Genomic DNA, 8,354 nt, shown 5'->3' on the forward strand with positions numbered 1-8,354 from the left:
TGCCTCGGCATGGTGGGGTCAGATCAGGTGCAATTCCCACACTGTGTTCCTGGTGTTGTCCCCCGCAGGGCCATGGGCCAGTGAGGAGCATCTCGTCTCATAGTGGGGTTGGCCATGTGGTCCTTTCTGTGGATTGGCTGCTCTATTTGGCCTAGTGGGTCAGGATGTGCTCCAGTCTCTCTAAAAATAATTTTTAACACCAATTTTTTATTGTAAATTAGGTGGGGGGTTTATATTTCAGATAATCAATTTTTTATTCAATGGTTTAAACGATTAATCAGAGGCTCCAATAGTTTACCCATCACCTGCTCCTTGATTTCTCTTCTCCCTCTTGGGGACTACCGCCTTCCACTTCAGCCAAGTTAACATCATCAACAGTCTGGCCCATTGGTTTATCTTTCCTCCCTCCATCTGCCTCGTCCCTGGCTACCCCACTCCTTGGCACTCTCCAAAGCCTGTTTCCCTTGGCATAAAAGTATTTTTCTTGTTTTTTTAATTGTTTACCCTCTTATCAGTGGTCTCATATAATGCTTGTCCTTTGGGATTGGCTAGTTGCAATCAGTCAAGTGTCGATTTAGCTGGTACAGTTATAAGGGGCAGGAGGATGGGTTCCTTTTTCTTCCCCGAGTTAGGAGAGAGGCTGACTGCGTCCACTTCTTGAACCTGGGAAAAACAGGGAACCACTGCTTTCAGGCCTTTGAGTCTCTGCCTCTGAAAACCTTGCCTAACGCCCCTTCCTTTCCCTATGGACACACCCCACTCTCCCACCACACCCAGCTTTGGTCCTGAAATACAGTGCTTTCAATCCACAATCATTCTGGTTCTTGCTGTGGCCCCTAGCCACTGGTAGCAGGAAAGAAAGCAGACCTTTCTGGGTCACTTCCTACATGTTACATATATCGTAAAGAAAGCACAAGTAGATGACTTTAAAGGTAAACACCACACCACCTGTCCCACACCTAATTCACAGTAACGAATTGACTCATTCAGAGAGAGAGAGAAAGGCACCAAGAAGACAGTTCCTTCCCCCAAAACCAAACTGTCATGGAGTCGATGCCAGCTCACAGTGAGCCTATGGGACAGGGTGGAACTGCCCCTGTGAGTTTCCAAGACTGTAACTCTCTTCAGGAGTAGAAACCCATGAGGTGGTTTCGAACTGCTTACCTTGCAGTTAGCAAATGAACATGTAACCACTATATTACTGGAACCTTCCCTCACCCCAACAAATGTATTCCTCAAGCTCAGGGGAAATAGCATAAGCGCGACAAAGATGAGAGTGGTGCCTACCAGTGCCTCCACAAGCACCTGCTGGTGAGCAATAGAATTCAAAGTATAAAGAGTGCTAAGCCGTAAAGCAAAAGTGTATGCACAGGTTACATTTTCAATAGGTTCTGTGCTAGTATGGGTAGACTAGAGAAAGAAATTCATAGACACTCATGTGTATAAGAATGAGCAATATGTGTATACAAGAGCAACTGAATATTTAAAAAAAATCCTGGCCCAGTCCAGATCAAGTCCATAAGTCCAATACTAGCCTATATGTCCAATACTAGTCCATAAATTCCTCTTTAGACTCACGCAGCCAGGCAACAATGCCAAATTCAGGACGGTCACAGGCCAGTGGATGGAAAGTCTTGTGGGTTCAGTGGTGGTAGAAGCATCTCAGAGCTGGCAGGGGTCTCCATGTGGCTCTTACAGCTCCCAGCAGTCTGGCTCCATCAGCCTCTCTCCATGTGTCTTCTCAACAGCAATGTCTGCCAGGGAGTGAGCACGAGTCCTGCCTCCAGTGAGCTATTTATCTCCTTAGCACCTCCCAATGAGGTCATCAAGCTGCGACCTGACTGACAGGCGAAACTCCACCCCTTCACTCCCTAAGACTCTCAAATTGACAACAGATGATGTAACCACCACAGGTTCCTTCTAGTTTTCCTGGTTGTAAATTTCAAGATAAGTTCTTCAGACCTTAACCGCTGTCTCTGACCCTCTTGTTATGACTGTGTTGGCTGCGGTGGGTGGGAGGAAGCCATCCCTATTTGCTAATGCCATAAACACAAGCTTAACCTACCTAAGAGGCACCTCAGTGCCCACCAAATGCTTTCTTTGGTCCCTCTCTTGAAGTTCCCAGCAGGCTGGACCCCTGGATGAAACATTTTATTTTGACTTGTTTCTTCATCTTGAGTAATCTGCCTGAAACAGATTCTTCGCATGATCGCTAGAACTGATTTCACTCTGTGGCAAAGGTGTAAATCTCACTGTAGGCTTTATATCAGCATTCACGTCCTCATGGACATGATGGTGCGACCATGTTGTCTCTATATGTGTCAGCGTTGACCACACCTGCCTGGTAGTTCAGGCCGCACATGTCATTTTCTCTAGCACTTTCAGGATCTAATTCCATCCTTTTCTGACTTCCCTTGTTACCTGAGTGAGTAAGCTGTTACTTTAATGGCTGTTCCTTTCAAGATAATATATCTTTCCTCTCCTGTTGCTTTTAATCATTTCAGTCCTAGCACTTCTTCAGTTTCACTACCAACGATCTTTCATTTTCCTTTTATTTATTCTGCATGAGGTTCATGCATATGAAGGTTGGGCCTTTCACGCACAATAGGAAATACTCAGTCTTTTTCTCTTCATCACCAGGAACCCTGGTGGAGTAGCAGTTATTCTGTGGGCTGTGATCTAAAGGGTCAGCAGTTCAGAGCCACCAGCTCCTCCAGAGAGAAGGTGGAGACCGTCTTGAGTGGCGGGGCAGCTCTGGCATTGACTCGATGGGAGTGAGTCTGGTATTGTTTAGTTGTTGTTTTGTTTTTCAAATCTTTGAATTTGGCTTCCCTCCTCTTCCCACCCACCCAGCCTATTCTCTCTTTCTGATGAGAAAGATATTAAAATTTCTCTTCATGTGTCTCATCCTCATTCATATTCTTAGTCTCTTTGTATGACTTTCCCAGCATTTTCTTCAATTCTTCTGTTTAACTAATTCTCTCTTCCAGCTATAATCGATCACTTAACCCGTCCAATGAATTTTAAACTTTGTTTCATGTTTCATTTTTACACGTTCTATTTTATTCTAAATCTAATTTTCTTTTTTAATGGTTTGTTTCTCTTCTATCAACTCTTGCTCACAATACCTTTTTCCTGGTGTACTTTGTGCATTTTTATTATGAGCTCAGATATTTGGGAATTTTATTGGCTATAATTCTTTGAGTCTTGTGTTGAGAGTGTATTTCCTCAGACCATCTTTGGGTTGACTGCTAATTAAGCATTAGAACTTTACCAATTAGAAACCCTTTCAACTTAAGTCTTGGCTTAGGATTCCTTGGGACTGGAGACAGTGGGAAATCAGACTTCAAGCTTGCACGCTATTGTTAAGTTCCCTTCTTGACCCTGACCAGCCAAGTCTTCTACTATTTACAATCTTCCAAGCAATTTGTTATAATGCCATAGCATCCCCAAGATTTCACATGCAGAGGCACTGTTCATTACCAAGAAGGAAGAGGCAGGAACGGTGTGTGTGACCAGGGGGCAGTCAATGCCATGGACAGTGGCTGGCCACAGCTGACCATCTCGGCTCCCCTATGGCCCCAAGCCAGGGGTCAGACACACCTTCAGCCTCCATCCTTCCTGGCACGATTCTGACACCAACCACTCCTCCTGCCGTTCTACTTCTATCTGGGGTTCAACAAACCGTTGTAATGGCTGCACGGAATTCACAGACAATACTGATTACTAAGGGGTTAGTAGGGAAGTTAACTGGCTCCCACACATCGGGATCGGTGAACAGTCAGGAGACAGCTGTTGATCCACCGCTGCATGTTCCCGTCGCCAGCAGCAGAGCTGCTCTCCAGCCCTCAGCCTCTCCGCCATGTCGATCCTTGTTTGTTCCTCTGTGGACCAGCAAACCAGGCCACCTGTGACTCCGCCTCACAGTCTCATAGTCTCAGGCCAGGTGAGGGCAGGTGCCCCCTTTTCTGGGTGCAACTCCTCTGAGTCTCTGCACCAGTCTCTGGTGCATCTGGTCTCAGCGGCCTAGGCCACTCCTAGGCCACTCTTCCAAACAGTGCTGGGATTGTTTCCCAGAGGGCTCTGCTATACTGGGGAATGGCGGAGGTGTGGTTTATCTTTGAGTCAACCATACCCCCAAGGAAAATGAAGGATGGTGTCACACCCTCTAGTACAGTAGTCTGGAAAATGCCCCCGAAGAAAAAAAGGGTGTGAGTTGGTTCGCATCCTCTACTGAGGTGAAGACTTCACATTGCCTCAACCTCAATCCTGTAACAGAGGGGAGGGGACAAAACTCACTGCCATTGAGTCGATGCCGACTCAACAGGACAGGGCAGAACTGTCCCTGTGAGCTTCTGAGACTATCTCAGGGGTAAAACATCCTGTCGTTCTCCTGCCGAGAATTCCCTCCAAAAAGGGATCATAGTCAAAGGCACAGAATCCAGAACTGTAACAGATCACTTAAGGAGGTATGGCTAGCAGGGCCACATTCATGGATGGCATTCCCCATCCTGTGAAGCTCCTAGATCCAAAGGGAAGATTGACACAAAGACAAACTGAGGTCGCTAAGGAATCCCAGGCCCACAGATGCTGAAGGAAACCAGTGCCTTTCCCCAGAGCAAACGGGAAAGCTGTAAGCTAGAGCCAAAAGTCACAACCAAACTTAGCGCCATCCAGTCGATTCTGACCCACAGCCGTCTATATGCTGGGCTAGAACTGCCCTGTGCGTGTGCGGGGCTGTCAATCTTCACGGAAGCAGGAAGCCTCCTCTTTCATTGTTCGGTTGGACATTGGGCCACTGTGAGTCGGAGCAAATGCAATGACCTCATACAACAAAAACAGAAGCCTTCCAAACTACTTATTTGTTAAAGAATACATTTATTTGTTATAGACATTTAAAAAAAGATTTCATATGCACCATTTTTTTGAAGACCATGTTCTTTTGTAGGGTAGATAAGTGATCATTTCTCTCCCCCAAATGGCTACTTAAAAGTTAAATGGTAAAATTGATAGGCAGTATGGACATTCATTTATCCATTGATTCACCTGGTTCTAAATGCTATATGGTAGACACCCTGCTGGAGCTGTCATAACATATTGGGGTAGGCACTGGGCCGCTAGCTGCAAGGTCTGCAGTTCAAAAGCAGCAGCAGCTCCAAGGGAGAAAGAAGTGGCTCAGAAGCCCACAGGGTTCATTTCATTCTGTCATTTAGGGTCACTGTGGTTCGGCATTGGCTTGATGGCAGTGAGTTTGGCTTGGTGTTGAAGACACTCAGCTCAGGTGCCCGGAATGGTGCACAGAGTTGAGCAGTAGCTGAAAAGTTGGCAGTGTCGACGCACAAGGAGACACGTTGGCGGAAGACCGGCCTGGTGACAGGATGCCGAAAGGCCAGCCTTGACTGCACTGTGGAGCGGTTTGACCCTGCGGAGCTGGACGTGACTTGGTGGCAATAACAAGACACCCTGCTGGTATTTGAAAGGGAAATTTCTTTTCTCTAAAGACCTTAATGTCTATCTAATAGGGAGAAAGCAGGTGAAAGGGCAGTTCCTTAGGCAAAGCATTTATTAAGCATTTAGATGTCTTCCATGTCTCAGGAACTGGAAAAACAGCATTAAAAAAGGCAGAGAGGCAAGAGATAGCATATTTATGAAAGCAGAGTGGTTTAGAATAGATGGAGCAGGTGGGGGGTGCAGCTGGGAATGGGGCAAGCCATGGGATAAAATAACCAAGTTAAAAAAGATCATTTCATTGGGGGTTGTGACAGTTCTTATAACATTCCACACATCAGTTGTCTCAAGCATGTTTGTACATGTTGCCACCATTCTTTTCTAGCCAGTTACTTTCTATTGAGCCCTCCGTATCAGCTCCTCTTTTTTCCCCTCCCTCCCCAGCCCTCCTACCCTCGTGAATCCTTGATCAATCATATATTATCATTTTGTATCTTACACTGTCCGTTGTCTACTTTCACTCACATTTCTGTTATTTTTCCCCTTCGTTGGGGAGGAGGACTATATATCCAACTATATATCCCCTTGCTTCCCCTTCCTCCTCCCCACCATCCCCCCACCCTTATGATATCGTTACTCCCACTGCTGTTCCTGATAGGGTTTATCTGTCCTGAATTCCATGTGTCCAGACCTCTTATCTGTAACAATGTGTGTTCTCTGGCCTAGCCAGATTTGTTAGGTAGAACTGGGTCATGGTAGTGTGGGGAGGAAGCATTCAGGAGCTAGAGGAATGATGTGTGATTTTGTCGGTGCTCTGCTACGCCTTGGTGGAATCGTAAAATGGCCACATTTTTATGGAAATTCTTCCAGAGTCTATATTTATTAAAACTTGAAAAAAAAATTCAAAACCAGAGTGCTTCCTTCACTTGTTAGGCTCAGCTCAATGTTTTAAATAATATCCTCATGTTCAACTCGCACGTTTTACAAAATACACCGTTGTCTGAATGTAGAGAAGCATCAATCAGAAGAGAGGCAAACTCCTGTGTTTCACACCAACGCGCTGTGCCTGATCTTTTCAATCCCCGCACGTGCACACGAAAGGTGGGCGTTGAGTCGGAACAAGACTGGAGGTAAAGCGATGCCTATGTGGCTGGCGAAGAAGCTTGCCGGTGCCACGAACCGCCAAAAGAACCACCAGACCTGTCTGGGCAGAGGTGCAGCCAGAGTGCTCTTTGGAGGCAAGGATGGGGAGACCTTGGATTTTGGAGGTGTTGTCAGGAGAGGCCAGTGCCTGCAGGAGGACATCCTGCTCGGTAAAGTAGAGGGACAGCAGACAGAAGAGGAAGGCCGTCGACCAGAGGGACTGGCACGGTAGCTGCAACAGACTCAAACATGAAACCAACTGTGAGCAGGCCGCACAGGACGGGCTGGGTTTCAGTCTGTTGCACACAGGGTGGCGACGAGGCAGAACCTGATGGCAACAAAACAACAACAACAACCCGTCAGCACCAGGCCCTGGGCAGCGGTGGGTCAGGGTGGCCCATGGGCATGGGCCCCGTAGGACACAACAGGCCCATGTGGCTTATGACATCGGGCAGGGAGTTCCCTGAAAGTCAGGTAGGACCTGGGGGAAAGAGCAAGTGCAGTCTGAATACATGAGTCAGCTCGGAGTCAGCAGAGGACCCGGCAAAGCAGGAGCCTGAGGAAGGAGCAGAGCAAAATCGCAAGGCTTGGGTCCCAGTCCTGCTCCAGATAAGAGCTCCAGTACAGATTTCAGGCACTGAGGATTTGCAGTTCCTGGTAGGGCTTCCAGACCAGAAGGCCAGGGACACCTCCCATATGTCTGCTTCAGAGGGGCAAGTGCACAGAAGAGCCTAGGACAAAAACCACCCCACCCTACCGCCTTGGGTTGAAAACCACCCTGGGAGAGCAGGCAGAGTTGCCCTGGCCAGTTGCCCCAGTGTCTGCCCCAGGCCCTGAGGGAGGGTCTGGCAGCCCGATGTCCTCACCTCTGCTCTCTCAAGCTTACACACAGATGCCCCTGGCTACACTATGGGGATGTGGGTCTTAGCCAGGAGGATTTGCAGTGGAGTAGGGCTTTGAGAAGGTTTGATAATATCTCCCCTATTAATTTCCAGGATCAGAGGTCTGCTTTCCACGGAGAAGATTTTTCTGGGCTTCTAGAAATAAAGAGCACATGTGGCAGATACCTTGGCATGTACGAATAATAGCACACTGTCCCTCCTTTCAGGGATGTGGAGGGATCAAACTGCTAAGACAGGGCTCTGTGCTCTGGCAGGGGAAGGTCCCAAGGGTGATGGGTGGACTTCTGTCTAGCTTTATTAATTAATGAGTAAATAGCTATCTGATCCCAGGGCTAGGGTGTCTGGGAGGGGACCAGCCCCAGGACATCTCCAGATCTCTGCAGTGATGGGCCCGGGGTTCCCTGAGGGTGAGAGAAGTAAGAGCAGTCACTGTAGCTTGAGGGTGTTGCAAAGAAAGCCTGGATCAGAGATCAGAGATCACTGTGCTGTCAGGCCATCCACCTGCCTGGGGCCCAGGTCATCGTGACTGATGGGGACACGGGGCTACCTGGAAACACACCACCCTTCTCAGCTCTTCCTCCTGCCCACCCAGCTCTTCTCTTAAAACCCCAGTGCCCCTCCCCAGGCAAGGCCTGTGAGGCCCACTGTATTAGTCTGGGTACTTTGGAGAAACAAATCCACAGCGACTCATGTATAAGAGAGTTTTATATAAAGAAAATGTGCATCATAAAAACATCCCAACCCAATGCTACCCAAGCCCACAAGTCCAACATTAACCCATCAACCCAGCACCAGTCCACAAAGTCCTCCACCTCACAAAACAGAAGCAATGATGCCGACTGCAGGAGGAAAGCTGAGTCA

The sequence above is a fragment of the Echinops telfairi genome, unplaced genomic scaffold (genome assembly GCF_000313985.2).
Source record: "Echinops telfairi isolate 266 unplaced genomic scaffold, ASM31398v2 ScPeMD7_7466;HRSCAF=8504, whole genome shotgun sequence".
NCBI lineage: Eukaryota > Metazoa > Chordata > Mammalia > Afrosoricida > Tenrecidae > Echinops > Echinops telfairi.